Below are 19003 nucleotides of genomic sequence, written 5' to 3' on the forward strand. Positions count from 1 at the left end.
AGAAGAATAGGATTTTTACTTGTAAGATGGAACTTTTGGTGTGATCCTTGAAGAAACTGAAATTAAATGCATAATATTTACACAAGAGTTTCAGAACCAAAATCACATTGGTTCTCAATATGAGAATCTATTAGAGCTATTTTATGCATTGTAAATAACAAAAAGAGTATCAGACAACAAAGTTAAGATACTTACAAAGTAGTTCTAAGAATTGAAAGAATAAACGCATATAAAGAACCTAGAAAAGTACTATTCCATCCAAGATATTAGCTACTGCTTTAATGCAAATTGAGTTTGATTTGTTGTGATTACCTAACAGATTATTTGTGCTATGCACATGCACACATGGTCATATGTAGGAAATAGGCAAGCACATATGGGCAATGGTAATTTTAATAACATAGGACAATTTGAGTACATATGGTATCCATTTTGTACATCATCCTAATTTAAAATTATTCCCCTGCTTTAATGACTTTTATAACATACTAATTTCTTTACTTCAGCTCCTTGATTTTTAATAGCAAGAAACAAACATATCTTGAATAAGTCAAAAGCAAACACTCCAAGATTCCTTTGCTTTAGAAGGCATAGTCTATGTTTCTTTAGAAAATAAATTCCAGTGTTCATTTTGGCATCACATATACTAAAATTGTAAAGACACAGAGAAGATAAGCATGTGCCTGCTCAGGAGTGGCATGAAAACTTGTGAAGCATTCCACATTCTTAGCAAAGGAAGGGGTGATATTGTCCACAAAGAAATAATTTATTACCTGAGTTATGAAATGATAACCCTTCCGGTTATCACCTCTAATATTTTTAAAAAATCAGAAGGAAAGAAGTTCTGAACTGTTCATCAATACCATCTATACAATGAATAGACATGACATTAAGCAGATTTGTTTACATGTATACAGTTTGCCTCTGCACATTTCATGTGTCAAAGTTATGCCTTGCTGTGTCAATATATTGATATCTTACATCTGGCTTTTGATTTTTATTATGGATTTAAGAAAAGGTTTCACAACCTGAACACTATTGACATTTCAGATTGACAAGAGGAGAGAGTATTTCCTATGAGATGCACAACTACTTTCCTCATCTTGTGGTACAAGGATTTCGCCTCATTCCTTTTGTCTGTTTCTTTAGAATGTTGTTGGCAATAGCATAGAGCAATCTAAGACTGTAAGTGACTTCCCTCACTCACAGTTAACTTTGAGTAAATGCATGACATTATAAAGCATGTCAGTGCCTTGCAAATTTCATTCTTAAACTGTTTCCAGTTTACTACAAATCAACAGGAAGTCTAGTTTCTTTTATAGAAATGTACACATTTCATTAGCTATTGGATAAAGAAGAAAAATCCTATTTCTTTAGCAAATACTCAAAGAAACCACCTAATCTTATCAAAGATTTCTTTCTTTTATTAATAAAATACCCAGAATTCAACTAGGCTGTTTTCACTGTGAAGCATTTCATGTGTAATAACATCATTATGCTAACATAGCAGATGTCTTTCAAACTGTCAAACATTAATTATCATTAACTATAGTGTCATAAAATAAGATTAAATTGTAAGGTATTTTGAATTGTAGTTCAACAAACCAATGTATTTTTTCACAAAGACCTAGTATTGACTGTATGGTGAATAGTGACTAGCAGATGTTTTTTAAGACTGCACTCAGAAAAATAATGTAATATTTTGTGTGTTGTCTTTGAAGCAATTCTCAGCCTTTTACATAGATGGAAATGGATATTTGGTACATTTATAACACAAACGTGTTATTTACCAGTAGCTCCAAAGGATGCCAGTTTTCAAATCCTTGTTGAGTTATCAAAGGTTCTAAAGTCACCTAATCTCTGAAAAACTTTCAATAATTTATTTTAGTGATATTCACGGACTACATAAAAGGAGATTACAATCTTTGATTTTTAGATTCTTCAGGCAAAGACCCCAATTGATGATAAGAAATATTTTAACATCTGGGCAGATCAATGTTTGAATCATAAGTATCAAAATCCCTAAAAATGCGCTGACATCAAATACATAAATTTGTTTTGTCATCTTTTGACTTACATCATACATTCTTCTTATATTGTAAGCATAGTGAAATCACATTTGTGTGTGTGTGTGTGTGGGGGGGGTTATGGAGCTTGAACTCGGCCTGGGCACTGTCCCTGAGCTCTTCAGCTCAAGGCTACTACCCTACCCTTGAGCGAGGCCCCACTTTCTGTTTTCTACAGGTTAAGTGGAGATAAGAGTCACATATTCTTTTGTGCCTGGGCTGACTTTGAACCTTCATCCTCAGATCTCAGCCTCTTGAGTAGCTAGGATTACAGGAGTGAGCCACCGTGCTTGACAAAATCAGCAGTTTAAAAGTGTATAATAACATGAATATACCCTAACTGAAATGTTAGCTTTGATGAGCATGAATTACCCATGCCTTGAAGATGACAAGAGTTAGAATAATGGACACACTTTAAAAATAGATACCTTAAAAAAAATTAGTGCATTTAGTCATTTGAGATTCGAGTCATGGAGATTAGGCTTTTCATTTTATTAAATTATTTTTGCTATCTTTAAATAGTTGACAACAAGGGTTCAATGCAGGAAAACAATGCATCTCGAGCCATGTCTCCCTGTCCATTGCTACCTCTCTACCTTCTCGTATATTTCCACCCCACCCATCCCTTCAAGTTGCCTAGTTTCATTCTCACTAATGTGCATTTATTATTATGACTGTATTTGCCCACCATTCTTCTCTCTATCGAGTAAAGCAAGTCAAGCTCAGAAGACAAAAGGTACATGTTTTCCTTTCTCACATATATGGAAGGTAGACCTAAAATATGAACATATAAGTAAAGACGCTGGTGCCAATGGCTCATGCCTGTAATCCTAGTTACTCAGGAGGCTGAGGTCTGAGGATTACAGTTCAAAATCAGTCCAGGCATGAAAGTCTGTGAGGCTCTCATCTCCAATTAACCAACAGAAAACTGTAAGTGGCACTGTGGCTCAAGTGGTAGAGTGATAGACTTGAGTTGAAGAACTCAGGGACAGTGCCCAGGCCCAGAGTTCAAGTCTCATGACCACTACCCACACACCATCACCACCAACAAAAAACGTATAGCACCACATACATGCATATGTGTGTACATGTGTGTGCATGATTAAATTGACTAAAGTATCATGTAAATGGATAATTTTTCATGATACAACCCCTATGTACAATCAATGAATGCTTTAATAGAATGAATACCAGGAAACTGAAACATAAATAGCTTCTGAATCAAATTTAGACTCATATTACTTATGTATCATTTACTGTGGATGTGAACATAGGCAACTCATTTGCCATCTATCCTCATGTAGCTTTCTCTTTGGTAGAATGGTTCTTTGTTCTATTTTGTTCTGTATTTTGCTCAGTCCCATTTTGGTGCCTGGCAAATTTTAAGTGAACATTAATTCCACTAAATTTCCATATAAGAAAAAAATAGACCCGAGACCCACATTATCAAAATTGTAACATCTCCCTTGTATTTATAAATAAGAGAATCAACAATTGTAATGGAAATAACATACAAGAAATTCTATGACAGAGTTTCTAATGGTTTTCCAGTAATATTTTTTCCCTTGAGCTTGTAATTATGCATGATTTCACATGATAAAAATGGACTTTGAAGATGCCTTAAAATTAAAGATGCTTTATATTTAGGGCCGAAGTTTTAGCCTACACAGACAATAAATGAAAAGTTATTCTTCAGACACTGATTTTCCAAATGAGTGGGTCAACCGTGTAATATGTCTTTGTTAAAACAATTTTAATGCCAGGCACCAGTGGCTCACATACAAAAAAAATACTAGCTACTCAGAAGGTTGAGACATGAGGTTCATGATTCAAAACCAGCCTAATCAGGTGAGACTTTAATTAACAACCAAATATCTGGTAGTTGTGCTGTGGCTGAAGTTGTAGACTGCTAACCTTGAGCAAAGGAGCTCAGAGATAGCACTTAGGCCCTGAATTCAGGTCCCTGGACTTTGCACTCACCATCTCCACCAACCCCCAAACAATGATAATAATTCTCACAAATTTAGACTTCTTTTCTGCTAAAATACATTTCTAGTTAAACATATCAGATTATTTGTTTTTCTCCTGGAAAGAACTTTTAGCTTAGATGAGGCTAAATAGGTTGACATTCAGGGTGCAATTTTTCCTGATTGCAGCAAGCAAAATGATGACTTCTAAAAGATTTCCAAAGTCTAATCCCTGGAACCTGTGACCATTTTACAATTCATGGAAAAGGGAATCATGGTAGCAGATGGAACTGAGATATTTAATTACCTGGCTCTAAAATAATGACTGGCCCTGGATTATCTGGATATATTCACTGGCAGGATGAGTCATTTAAAGAAGAAAGCTAGATTGAAATGACATGAAAAATAGTCATTGGTCATTGCTGTGAGTAGCCCCAAGCTAAAGAATATGGGCAGCCTCTGGAGTCAGGGGAAAGCAAGGGAATGGTTTGCCCTTAGAGTTTCCAGAGGGAAAGATCTCATACTCTGACTTTAGCCCACAGACTTCTGACCTTCAGATCTGTAAGACAATAAATCTCTGTTTTAACCCACTAAGAGAATGCTCATCTGTTATGTCAATATTGGAAAACTAACATAGATTTCTATTTATCCTTTCTCCTAATGATGGATCTACTTTTGTTCAAATGTATCCCTGTATCATTACTCTCTAAAAGAAAGAAACGTATTTTTTGATTCAATTGAATCCAATTTAATCCCAGTTAGCCTTTCTAACCTGATCTTTCAATGTCTCTAAACTCAGGGCCACAATAATATCCTAAACAAGACAGTGTCACTTGATCTGTAATGGTTTACCCTTGCCAGAAAACTTATTGCATTAGCTACACAAGATTCTGTTGTTATTGCTGCAAATGAGAGAAAAATAATTTATATAAAACTAAACAGAGCAGAAACTGGCTCATATAACTGAAATATCCAGTAACACAGAGATCTCCATCAAAGCTATAACTTGATACTCCAATATTGTCTCTAATCAGTACCCTGTATCTTTGTATTTTCCTATTGACTTTATTTTTAGACAAATCCTTTATTCAAGATTACATTGAGTTTTTGTTCTGCAGGTTTAACAAACTAGAACAGAGGTATTTCTGATGGAAGCATACGAATTCCATTATGTATGTAGAGCACATTTTCTTGACTCATTTGTCCACTGAAGGACGTCTGGGTTGACCTCTTGGCTGTGGTAAACACTGCTGCAGTGAACATGTTTGGGCTGCTAGCTTTAGTGTGGCTTTCTTCGTGGCCTACTCAATAAATGCCAAGAATGATACTGCATCCTTTGTGGGGAAATGAAAAGACTTGGAAGAAAGTATGTAAGGTGAAGTAAAGTAGACTAAAAAAAACCCAACAGTTTATATAGTTTCCCTCATTTGCTGTAACTGGATTATGCCTATGAAACGCAAGTAAACACACTGGATGTTAAAAGCCAAGAAATTATACTTGGGCATGATAAATTATATGGGATGGTAAATGAAACTGTAAAACACAGTGAGACCAATTATATGGTACTGCAAACATTCACACAGTGAGAGCAAAGGAGGATATTCTTAGGAAAAGACCACAGGGCTCAAAAGCTATATTCATATGCTTATAAAATGATATTTATTGGGCTGGGAGTTTGGCCTAGTGGTAGAGTGTTTGCCTAGCATGCACGAAGACCCAGGTTCAATTCCTCTGTACCACATATATAGAAAAAAATCCAGAAATGGTGCTATGGCTCAAGTGGTAGAGCTCTAGCCTTGAGAAAGCCCAAGGACAGTGCTCAGGCCCTGAGCTCAAGACCAGGACTGGCAAAAAAAAGAAAAATGATAGTTATTGGAATGAAATGAAATGAAAACAAGAGGGTTTTTTTGTTCTTTTTCTTTTTGTCTGTTCTTTGTTTCTGGTTTTAATTCTGTATGTTTTGTATAAATTTGTTTGGGGAAGTGTAAGGGAAACACAGAAATGGCGGGAACTAATGTGGCGGTAATACTCACTAGACATGGCTGAAAATGAACTATACAACTTGTAGGAGAGGGTGGTTGAGAAGGAAAAACTGGAATAAAACGAGAGAAGTGTTGACACTGTCCGAAAAGAAATGTACTCATTACCCAACTTGTGCACCCCTCTATATATGACATTTACTGTAAAAATAAATAACTCAAAAAAAGAATTATTTCTGAATAGTTCTAACAAGTAGCAAATGAGTCCCCATTATATACTGAATTTCCCCAAAAAGCAGAGCTGGTAGTAAAGATTAAGATGTACTTTGCTTTGAAAGAGTCAAGCCAGGGCAGTGTAATGAAGGAGATTTTTGTTTTAAATGTGTTGTGCTGCAATATAAAGCTTTCACACTCTTCAGAACACACAATGAAGAAACACAGCTACAAGGTTCTTGGTAAGGATGCGCAGTTGGCATCTAAGATTTCCCAGGAAATAGTGAATTAAGAAAACTCTCCTGAGAAAAAGAAAGGGAATAATAGAATCTCCAGGCCTTCTGTTTTCCCATCATTTGTCATTTCCGGGAAGTCAGACCTCTTGTCCTCTACTATAGTGTTCTGTTCAAATCTGAACGCACAGCAACAATACAACTGTTCGCCCAAAAGAGAGAAAACAGAAGAATGTGCCTGGTGGTTTCTTAAGGGCATAATGCTAATGCTCATATCATGGACCTGTTCTTGAGGCAGTCCCTGTGGCTAGAGGATATGGAATTATGACAGGAAGGCTTTGGGTGTGTGTCCATCTCCAAAGCCAGAGATAGGTGGATATTTCCTGATAATAATGCTAAATACTGACTTCTCGGTCTACAAGCCGAATCCAGTAGATACTCTTCATGTGCTTTCTCAGGCTTAGTTTTACTATACTGGCAACTGTCCAAATGTCTTCTTCCCAGCGGTGCTGCCTGTCACACCAGCCAGACACCATCGCCTCCACTTTTGACTGCCTCAGGTTTATGCTCGGAATATAACTAATATTAGTTTTGAGTGCACCACTGTGAAGCCACTGCATTTCACAACTATTTTTTATTGAAAAAGCAAAAGTTAATAACTATGCAACATGTTGGAATTTTTGCAAAAGAAATATGCCCTTGTCTCTGGAATCTTAGCAAAACAGTGCTATGATTTCAGACCCTCTTTCCACTCTTTTCTATCAATGCCTCCACCCTACCTTCAATGTTAATTGATGGTCTGATTTTTTATGAGTATAGACTAGTTTGGGTCAAGTATCATATTAATTGTTTATATGCAGCCTACTGAACACTGTTAAGTCTAAGGCACAGAGCTTATGTCAGGCAATAGAGCTGATATTCAAATTCAGTAGTTAGCATCAGAACCCATCTCTACTTCTGTATGAATCATGAAACAAACCAATCCTTAAACTTTTTATTACTGAGTTATTTCTGGCAGTATACACTTTAGAGAGTAAGATCCTAAGTATCGTGTTTCCTATGGCATAAGTATTTAACAAATATCTGTTGGTGGATTACATGAAGGAATGCATGAAATGCAAAATAAAATTGATTTTTTTTTTTGGAGCTAGGAGTCAGTTTAATAGCAGCGCAGTGATTCCTCTCCACCTTTGGGCAGATGGAGAAGAGCTGCAGCCTTCCCTGGGGCTGAGCTTTTAAAGGAGAGCACCACACACAGGTGGTTCCCCAGAACAATACCACACGCAGGTGGTCAAGCAGCTTAAGCATAAAATTGATTATTTTAAGCCCTATGCAATGATACTCTAGAACCTTTGCAACACTAAAGTAATTTTCCTCCCCAGTTTAAGGCTGTGCTTTTAAATTTCCAAAGAACACACTTAATTAAGCCCCATATCACTCAGCATTTTTCAGTAATTGAATATTTTCCATTAAATATAGTCATATAAGTAGTGAAAATCTGTGCAGGACATATAACATTGTCAGATGGGATTTGAAAATTTAAATTTTCCCTCAATAGGAATAGCTGCTACTCAGACAGCATCTTTCAGCCCTGGATTATGTAATATTTCATTGTTTCATTCTCTTTTTTTCTCTGCAGACATTTCTTAGTGCTCTAAGCAAGATGCCTTGATAAATACTCCACCCCTTCCTGAGAAGTAGCAATTTTGTTAGGTGTTAAAAAATCATAATTCCCAAATTTATGACAGATATTTCTATTAGTGTAAAAGATTAAGCTAGAAACCCAGCAATATCAGTATGTCAAGATGAACTGTTCACAGTTAGTATGGACTAAGACTTTAGAGGTCAATGAATCGATTTCATTATGGCTGCAATGGGAAAGTGTGCTGACCAGACCAAACGTCATCAGCCAACCATCAGACTCCACAGCATGCATGGAGCTGGAACACTGGCCTTCAAATTCTTTTAATCTCTCGTTCAATAGACTTCCCTTTTCTAGTTGAAGATCTAAAGAGCCTCTTTCCTTGATTCCAGTCTATGTTTACTGTTTATCTCCCCTAATAGTTTCCTCAGATCACAATATTGTCCTTGATTTTTCTGCTCTGACCCTCACTCACGATGTATGGACAGCCCACACAACCCTGACCAGGCAGTGGGGAGACAGAAGTCAAGTTCATGAAGTTAAGATGAATGTTTATTATGTTACCTTAGGAGAAACATAGAGTCTACATTTGTCCCCGTGATGGATATATGTTCCTTCATATTGTACTAGAGAGTTGTCCCTCACACTAACCCCAAGAGAAAACACACTCCCTATGTAAATTTAAATATTTTGGTCACTTTTTCCAATAGAATATAAGAGATTTCTGCTAATGTCAGTAAACATGGACTTAGGAATTTGCAAATCTCTGTAGTGATCACAGTGTTCTAAAGCTATAATGTAATCCCAACTACCCAGGGGGCAAAGGCAAAAGGATGGTAGCTCAGGGCTAGATTATACCAGGTGCAAGACCATCTCTGAAAAATAAATAAATGAATACATAAATAAAAAGTCGGGTGCTTGTGGCTCACGTCTGTTAATCCTAGCTACTCGGGAGGTTGAAATCTGAGGAATATGGTTCAAAGCCGGCCTGGGCAGAGAAATCCCCATGAAACTCTCCTCTGATTAACCATCCATGCCGGGGCCAGCCGACAGAAAACCAGGGTTCGCAGATTGGGATTCCTGAAATAGGGGGCAAGGACTAGGAAAAAATAGAAGAGAGACAAACAGATGGGGTTCAGGAGGGCTACAGCCCAAATCAGGAGTCACAGCTTAAGAAGCCTGTAGCCCAGGACCGTAGCCCAGTTTATTTCCAGTTCTGACCTTAAATACACTTCTTTAAACTAGGGAACTGCCAGGGGCTACATTCGTACAAACAGTATCAAGTCTCAAATAGGTTGAATGAGAAGCGATCAAGTCCCAAACAGGTTAAATGAGAAGCTATTGACACAGCCCAAAATCATGATAAGAGCTTACTTCCTTGTGTACTCAATTGTGCGGGTCCAAGGTCACTGACCTCACAGTCATGGTCACTGACCCCACAGTCAGTCCCCAACACATCCAGAAATCAGAAGTGATGCTGTGGTTCAAGTGGTAGAGAGAGCTAGCCATAAGCACAAAGAGGCTCAGAAACAGTAACCAGTCTCTGAGACCAAGCCCCACAACTAACAAAATAAATAAAATAAAAAACAGCAACAATAACAAAAAAAATGGAATAGGAATATGACTCAAGTAGTGAGACTGAGTCTCCTCTCTAATATCTAAAAAATAATTAGCATGGTAGACAGAACAGTGTCCCCTCTCCCAAATGCAGCTCAATCCTAATCTCCAGCATGAATATATTCATGACAAAAGGCATTTTCAGGTGTCATTAAGTTAAAAGTCTTGAGATAAAAAGTTTATCCTAGATTAACCACATGATCAGTCACCATAAAATTATAGTATCCTTATAAGAGCAAGATGAAATAGTCTGAAAAATCAATATAACAGCGAGCGAGCGAGCGAGAGAGAAAGAGAGAGAGAGAGAGAGACAGAGACAGAGACAGAGACAGAGACAGAGAGACAGAGAGAGAGAGAGAAGATTGCGTGATACTGAAAGGGGGATGTGACTAGAAGCCAATAAAGGCAGCAGATTCTGGAAGTGGGTAAAGAAAAGGGAATGAATTCTTCACTTTGATCTGTAGAGGAGACAGGCCTAACAACTCATTCTAGATATCTAATCTCCAGAACTGCAAGAGTATCATTTTCTGTTGTTTAAACCCATTGTGCAATGCGTTGTTTCAGCAATAGGGAACTAATGTTCTGCATACTGAAAATTGTACAAGAAAATCACTGTTGCAGGTCACAAATCAAAATATATAGGATAAACTCAGAATAAGTTTAAAAAATTGAGTAGCTAAAATTGGTTAAGAATTTATGACAACTATCTGGAAAAAAAACAAATTAGAAAAATACTGAAATTCATTAGATAAGTACTAAAGCGAATTATCCTTTTCATAGTATTTGAATATAATGGTTAATGATAAAGAGTAGTAAAAACATACATAGTTTCCATTGTACACACTTGTTTGATGAACTTCAAATTAAATATTGTCATCATTATATAAAACCTTATATTTATGAACTCCTGAAATATCTTTACCACAGCTTAATCAGATCCTCAACTAGTTGTTCCTAATTTAGGTAGGTATCTCTTTCCCTCTCTCAATCTCTCTTTTAGGTGTGTGTATGTATGAGTGACTGCCATCTAGGTTGATATTAAAAGAGATGCTATTATCAAGAGAAGATTAATCCCCTTGGAAAAAGTTTAAAATTGAAATATCCGGTATTTTCCTACATGAAATTCTTTCAATTAACTAAATTTTAGAGGTTCTACAATACCATATTAAGATGAATTACAAAGACAATTTTGTAGGGAACTCAAGTAGGCATAGCCAGCAAATGAAAGTGAGCATATGGGAGACTAAATAATGACCTCCCAAATATAGCCACATCCTAATTCTTGAGAATTTTTGAATGTTTGACAAAATAAAACAGCACACAAAAACGGAAGATCTGATCCTGTTGAGAATATTGAAATGGTGAGATTATCTTGGGTAATCCAGCTGAGTATTAAATGCAATCCCAGGCATCTTCATAAGAAGGAATTGTGACATATGAGAAAAGCAGTAGGAAAGAAATAGCCATAGAAATAGAGATTAGAGGTCTGTGGCTAAGAGCCAAAGAAAGCTGGCAGGGACGAGAAGCTGCAAGATGTAGGAAACAGATTTTCACCTACAGCTTCTAGCAGCCCTGTGAACCCAGACTTCAGATTTATGCCTCCTCAGTTGTGAGAGAATGAGTGTTTATTTTTTTTAGCACCTAACGATGTCTTAAACTCTCAAGCCAACAAATAGCTTCTGTTTAAAAGAACAGCTGCAGGAAGCACACAGATTTCAGCACCTGAGAACAAAATACCTAAAAGCTGTAAGAAATATCTCAAAATTATACATTTAAACAGAAACTTGACATTTGCAAAAAATGTTGAAATAAATCTTCTGCAGCAAATACTGTACCTAAAAATGTAGAAGTGGCTTTAGAATGGGTGAAGAGTGATGAGGTATAGGATGGAAAAAGCAACTGGATTACTTCCAACAAGCAACCAGTAGAACTACCAATGGAGAAAGATAATATATATATACACACGTGTATATATAAGATAATCTGTATATAAAATATGTGTTATCATAAACCAAAGACTGATTTAAGAAAAACTATGACTGTTCAAGGAACTACTGAATTCTCCAAAAGAAGGAAGCAGATTATTAGAATTAGAGGGGAAAGCCTTGTTATATACAACACTCTCCACTCACCAAGAGGAAGTTGTTATGAGACTTTAGAGTATGAATGGCTATCTGAAACCATGGATGGGACTAACTTCTATATACACTGTGATTTTTTCCTATATATACTTCAGCACGGAGCATAGCACCCCTGTTAATCTGCCTTCGTGGTCAGTGACTACATAGGAACTGTTTTTGTTGTTGTGCTGTGTTTTGTATTTTGCAGAACTCTGGTCCTGATACTTGCTAAGCAGCCACTCTCAGCCCTAAGCCATGCCATGATTATTTTTAAATCTGGGTCTTGCTTCCTGCCCAAGCATGTACTCGATCCAAATCCAGTCCACCTATTAGGGCATTCCATCATAGCCTAGACAATAGGCCCATCCTGATCTCTACTGGTATGACTGGCCTTGAAGCACGATCCTCTCAATCTCAGCCTCCCAAATAACTATAATAAAGACAGGAGCCACCTGTCACCCAGCTTGAGTCACTTCTTTTCCAATGGAGATATGCCAGTTATTTGGAAACCCAAACTGGACAAGAGGGAAGGAGTGACATAAATCATTACCTGACTTATGAAACTGAAACCTCTCTGTACATCTTTATAATAATATTTTAAACCATGTTACCATCATGTGAATAAAGAATAATTACCTCTATTTTTACATGTAATATATGAGTTGGGATTTTTCATTGCAAACAACAGAGACAATTGCAAATAACATAATAACAGGTGCTAAGAGATAGTTATCAGGTAGCTCATAGAACCGGAAGAAAACACAGAAAATCGCACATTGGAAGGCAAAAACCCCTGGATATTTGGAAAGTTTAAGCAACTAGGACAAATGAACAGTATCTTTAGCATAACTCTACAGAATGAATTGGGCCTCCACTTTCCTTTGGTCAGTAATTTATTTCCATGTCTAGGAGAGGGTAGTGGACTTGCCTTGAATCAAGAATCCACACTGTAAGCCTGAGGAGGAAAGCATACCTGAATTGAAAACTCATCAAGAACAAACCCAGTAGGTGGCTGAGAATGTGACTCAGTGGTAGAGCACTTTCCTAGCAGGTACAAAGCCCTACATTCGATCTCTAACCCTGCTAAAAGAAAAAAAAAATGCAACCACGGGAAAAAGTAGTTCCCAAGGAACAAACTGAGAGATGGTAATAGATGAAGGGATCAGATGGAAGATGAGTAAGACTAAGAAGAAAGGAAGAAAAAAGGAAGGAAGGAAGGAAGGAAGGGAGAGAGAATGAAAGAAAAAAAGAAAGAAACAGAAAGAGAGAGGAAGGAGAGAGAAAGAGAAAGAAAAAAGAGGGAGAGAGAAAGAGAGACAGAAAGAGAGAAAGAGAGGAGAGAGAAAGAAATAAAGAAAGAGAGAGAAAGAAAGAAAGAGAGAGAGAGAGAAAGAAAGAAAGAAAGAAAGAAAGAAAGAAAGAAAGAAAGAAAACAGACAGAAAGAGAGAAAAAGAGAGGAAGAGGGAGAGAAAGAAAGAGAAGGAGAAAAAGAAAGAAAGGATAAAGAAAGAAAGAGAAATAAAGAAAGACAGGAAAGAAGGAAGGAGAAACAAAGGAAGAAAGAAAGAAAGAAAGAAAGAAAGAAAGAAAGAAAGAAAGAAAGAGAGAAAGAAGAAAAGCCCCCCCCCCAGGGAGTGAATGTACCCTACAGTGCTGGGTAAGTTGCCCAGTGATTTTCCTAAGGCCCTCAAATTAACACAGTAGTTGAGCCCTTATTTGGCATCCTTGATTTAAATGAAAGAATTCAAGCATTTAGAATAATCTCCTTTCCTTCTCCTATGAGATTTCCATTCTGCCATAACACACAATAAGGAAATTGGGTTCCTGTGATCTTTAAGGGCATTTTCAATTTTGATGTCCTCCTTCCATGATACAGACTATTGCCTTGAGGTATGGGGTGGTTTTTATCTTTGACAACAGATATATTCAATTCATTCTTATTTACATAGATTTACATAGGCAGAAGCTATGTGGTGACAAGGTCTCTTCAAGGCTGGAATACTTCCTTAATAACGGGAACAAAATAGCATCTATTATCAATCTTGTACCAATGACTTGACTGTAGTGATTTAAAGCTTTCATTCTTTGAATTCAAAATCTCACTTTTAATGCACTTTCTGTCAGCTGTCTTCATGGATTCTAAATGAGTTGCTGTCATCCTGACAGACTCCCAGATAAATTGAAACTTAACTAGGTGGAAATAGTATTAAAAATGGTTCTGGATAGAATGAGTATGAAATACATTTTTGTTATCCTCCCCCCCCAATAACCAGATTCACTGTCCATATCTGGAAAGTATGTATGAGAATATTTTACGGGATAACAATTGAGTATAGGCGAATTGTCAGACCGAGCTGGACTGAACCCATTATGCATTATTCTATTGGAAGCATCCTGACCTGAAGAAAAGACTTCAACCCATACTTTTTCCAGCAAACCTAAAATTACTGAGCATTACAGCTATTATTTCCTCCAGATGTTCATTTTAATTGGGTGACTAATCATTTTACTTGAAGAAAAGCCATGGTGGGTGGCCAAAGGTCAGTGAGAAGGCAATACTCTAGTTTTAATGCTACAGAGTAAGCAGAGAGGGAAATTAAACAAAGAATAGAGGGTGAAAGAAGAAAAACAGAAAGAGATGCAGAGAGAGAGGCAGAGAGAGAGAGAGAGAGAGAGAGAGAGAGAGAGAGAGAGAGAGAGAGAGAGAGAGAGAGAGAGATTACAAAAAGTGGCCTTTAATGAGGTTGAATCCAGTGTATGAATGCCTGAGTACTCAAGTCGCTCTATACTAACTTGAAGTGCTCTGTTAGAACACACATAATCACCTACATTTGTGCAGCAATTTACTACTTTAATGTAATATCCCTTCTTTCTTTCCAGTCTCAAAATATACTTTAAGTGCCAAGAGCCTCATTTATAGACTGGGAACCTGAGGCTCTATGGGGACAGTGATTTAATCTGTGTCACACAACCGGTTGATAGCAGAGACTATATTAAACCCAGGCCTCTGCTTACTCAACCCAGTGTAATTTCCATATCACCTCTCTATGCTAGAGGTCCTTAATTTCCTTCTACCAGATGTTGGATATATTGTGTTTTTTCCCATGGAACTTCCCTGAGAAAATGTGTTATTGTGTTTGAGAGTGGTCTCCATTAAGAAACAGTGACACTTTAGGTCTTTCTAAAGAGACCACGGGCCACCCTGTCACATTGGCTAAAAAGGTAATGTCTCCGTCCAACAGAATCTCAGCTTCCAGACTAGAAGTGCTGGGTAATCTGCTTTCAATGTTCTTACTTCTACTACTATTTTATTTGCTATTTATCCTTGGGCAACATGCTTAAATTAGTTATGCCCTCTGTTATTACCTATACAAAGGAATGAAATATTTCTTTAAGAATTGAATGCATTTAATGGAAAAACGTATTTGTATGGGTCATAACAACGTAGGAAATAACATTTCTCCAAAGAAAGAGCTAAGTATTCTTCAGATAATAGTTTTGTGGTTTTTGTTGTTGTTGTTGTTGTTGTTGTTTGGTGACTGTGTCTTTGGCAGGAATGGGAGTTCCCTGCAGCCAGCTATCAGCCGGGATGTTTTCACTATACACACATCCTACACATGAGGGACCTTCATAAAGAACACACTGGAGGACAGGCTGTGGCGAGCGGGGCTGCGGACAGCAAACCAAAATAGTGGGATTTGATATTGCCAGAGAATCCATTACCTATTATAATAGGTAAGAGGCGATAGACAAATCCTCCTCAGTTTCATCGGCTTTTCAGGTAGAACAAAGGATTTTTTTCCCTTTTTTTAGAGTTCTTTTTTTGTATTGTAATTGATAGAAGGGTTACAGTTATATTAGTCAGATAGAAGGTGCATTGCTTCATACACATTGATACCCCTTCTCATGTGTTTGTCCCCATTTCCCTTCTCTCACCCCTCCTTTCATCTTCTTTCCCCCCTTTCCCTTTCCTATTTCAAACAAACAAATAAATGTATATACAATACACCAGATGACAAGTAAGATACTGTAACAATATGAGAATAACCAAGGGGCAACAAAAGAGATGAGAAATAACATAGTACATTAAGAACAACAATCACACATTATATAGCTCTTGTTTCCATATCCTGGAGGTCCTTTCCTTTAACCTCATCCTATATGGCCTTTTGAATCTAGACGTTCAGTTATTGTAATCCTCTGCTGGGAGAGTCCAAGGTTTGTACTAATTATGACAAATGAGGGAAACCATGGAGCCTCTGTTTCTGTGGGTGTGGCTTACTTCACTTAAAATGAGTTTTTCCAAGTCCTTCCATTTCCTTACAAATGGGGTGATGTCATTCTTTCCGATGGCAGCATAGAATTCCATTGTGTATAAATACCACATCTTGTTGATCAATGCATCAACTGAGGGGCATGTGGGTTGGTTCCATATTTTTGCTATGGTAAATAGTGCTGCAATGAACATCATTGTGCTAATGGATTTAGTATGTCCTTGTTTCGGGACTTTTGGGTAAATGCCAAGTAGTGGAATTGCTGGGTCATAGGAGAGCTCTATAGAACAAAGGATATTTTAGAAAAAATTCTCTACAAATACTCTTCAAAACCTGAATCATAAGGCTGCAGAATAAAGGCCTCTTTCTCCCTCTCCCCAGGCCCTCCCTTTGCAAGTGCCTTGCATCATTACTTTTATGCATATGATGCTAGATAATGAACCATGGCATTTTATGACCCCGTGAGAGGACCTAATGCCAAGGATGTATAAATATTAGGTATTTTCCTTCTATAAATCAGAATGCTGAACTTTCTGGGGATGGTACAGATCTTGAGAAATAAAAATAAATGAAAAAATTCTCCAGATCTTCTCCTGTATTGTTTTAAATGGCTGAGAGGACCGATCAGAGGTTGGAAGGAAAAGAGATAAGAATAAAAAGATGGAAATGTATTTTAATTCCAGAAACAACAGAAAAAAAACCTTTATAAAATGTTTTCTTTATTTTGTTTCTTTCAAGCTTGAACTAATTCATTGTCTGTCTCCTGGGACAAATTAGGTGTCATTAGGATTGTCTGATCTAGTGATAAAATTCAAAAGTCCATTTTAAGTTCCTATAGGACATCAAGGTCATAGAAATAGAAGGAAAATATCTCTTAGTCACACCTATACAAGTAAGTAACCCTATTGGAATTGTTATAAACTTATTATCCTCATAACAATCAAACCAAACATATGTGGTTATGATGTGTATGCATTTGTATGCATGTGTATATATGTATCATATGTGTACATATAAATATATATACAGGAATGTATGCATTCTCTTTAACTGATTATGTCCAAATAAACCATCGTAAGTTGAAAATAGCATTAAGTCAAATATATAATTCCTCAATCTACTAAATATCAGAGCTTAGCTTAGCCTAGCCTACTGTGAACTTGCTCCGAACAACACTTACGTGAGCCAATGTTAGACAGACTATCTGACACACAGCCTTTTCTATAATAGAGCATTTTGTAACTCATGCAAATGTCTTTATCCAAAACCAATGGCAACACAGAACTCAGGAGAGTTTGAGTTATGGCCCTCGGTGGTCTCCTGAGTGACAGCTGTGGTTCACTACCTCCACCTGTCATTGCCAGAGAGGACTGCTGCCACTAGTAGCCCAAGGGAAAATCAGAATTCATAATCTGAAGTATAGTTTCTATTGAATATATTTATAGGTGACTTTCCCATCATCGATTATTCAGAAATTATAAATTGAAGCCTCATAATTCATGGAGCACTTGTGTAATCAGACAGAGACACACACTGGTTTTAAAAATGCATTGCTTGTGGTTTGAATACCAGTTCTGCCACTTACGGTTGGTCTGACCTGGAGCAAGTCACTAAAGCCCTCTGGGTTTAAATTTTCATCAGAAACAGGAATCACAATAATGGCTACCTGACAGAGTTCTTGTAATCATAGATTTAATGTGTCAATTCACGTAAAGCCTGGCACAGAGCAAGCTCTCACATTCACATTATCTTAGCACATAGTCTATCATCCTATTCTCCATACACATCACCAATTCACATATGTCCACAGAATCTGTCCATGTATACTTCTCAATAATGTGTGCAGGCACAGTGTAATTATATGCATGAGCACAATGAGTAAACAATGTCACTTTGTTGGAGATGTTGACTAATCCCATTAAGAGGTAATTTTTCTCCTGTGGGGAGTTAAATAGGGTCTCTCTAGGTTCTCCATCATAGATGCAACCCCGCATAATTAAAAACCTTAACGCCACTTGAAATGCATCTTCCAAAACCATTATTCAATTCTCCCCTTACTGATTAAATTTATTTGACTCTGCTTTCAAAGATATCAATCCTCTGAAAAGAATTTTTTAAAAACATAGAAATAATAGCATAAATAATCATAAGCTGCCACATTAATTGAAGTTGTTTTCCTCCGGGTGTCTGTGGATGGCCCATTCCTTCCCTTTCACCCTGCTGATGTGAGATTAATATTCTGCACACCCTGCAGCTGCTCTTCCCTGGGCAATGTGATGTGTTACATCTGATAGGGGAACAAAGACCAAACGCAATCTAGGGCTAAGGACCCCCTGCCATGTTACTTCTAGGGAGGACCAACGGATTTGCCATTAAACAGAACTGAAATTATTGTCTCCTGAGATAAAGATAGGAACGTTAAAAATTAAAAGAAAATATAAATCTTAATTTTAATGTGCCCATGGATACTTCTTTGGATTTTCTTATTGGCCTCATGACCTAGCCGCATGAACTAACAAGTTCTATCACATCCTTCTGCTCTTTTCCTGGTACCCTCCATGGCTTCCTTGACCATTCGAGTAAAGTCAATGATCATCTTCTTACCATAAGATTTTTTTTTTACTCCTAGTTGTCTCATATCCAGACACCAGCAGGACTGACTTATAGGAGAAAACAAATTATTATTTATTTAGTGCCCACTGTATTTCATATATTATACCTATGTGTAGTCTTCTTTCATCTCACCTCCATTCTTTTTTTTTTTGCCAGTCCTGGGCTTGAGCTCAGGGCCTAAGCACTGTCCTTGGACTTTCTCAAGGCTAGAGCTCTACACTTGAGCCTCAGCACCGCTTCTGGCTTTTTTCTACATGTGGTACTGAGGAATCGAACCC

The 19003-nt window shown here is 37.2% G+C and overlaps 1 non-coding gene across 1 annotated transcript; it reads left to right on the top strand.

Moving 5' to 3' along the window:
• The first annotated feature begins 622 nt into the window (after positions 1 to 622).
• LOC150047048 (U6 spliceosomal RNA) lies at positions 623 to 728 on the top strand. Its single transcript, XR_016539572.1, has one exon. It is a non-coding gene; the product is annotated as a U6 spliceosomal RNA (small nuclear RNA).
• The last annotated feature ends 18275 nt before the right edge of the window (positions 729 to 19003 follow it).

The sequence above is a fragment of the Megascapheus bottae genome, chromosome 24, assembly GCF_031878675.1.
Source record: "Megascapheus bottae isolate mThoBot1 chromosome 24, mThoBot2.hap1, whole genome shotgun sequence".
In the NCBI taxonomy this organism is placed as follows: Eukaryota; Metazoa; Chordata; class Mammalia; order Rodentia; family Geomyidae; genus Megascapheus; species Megascapheus bottae.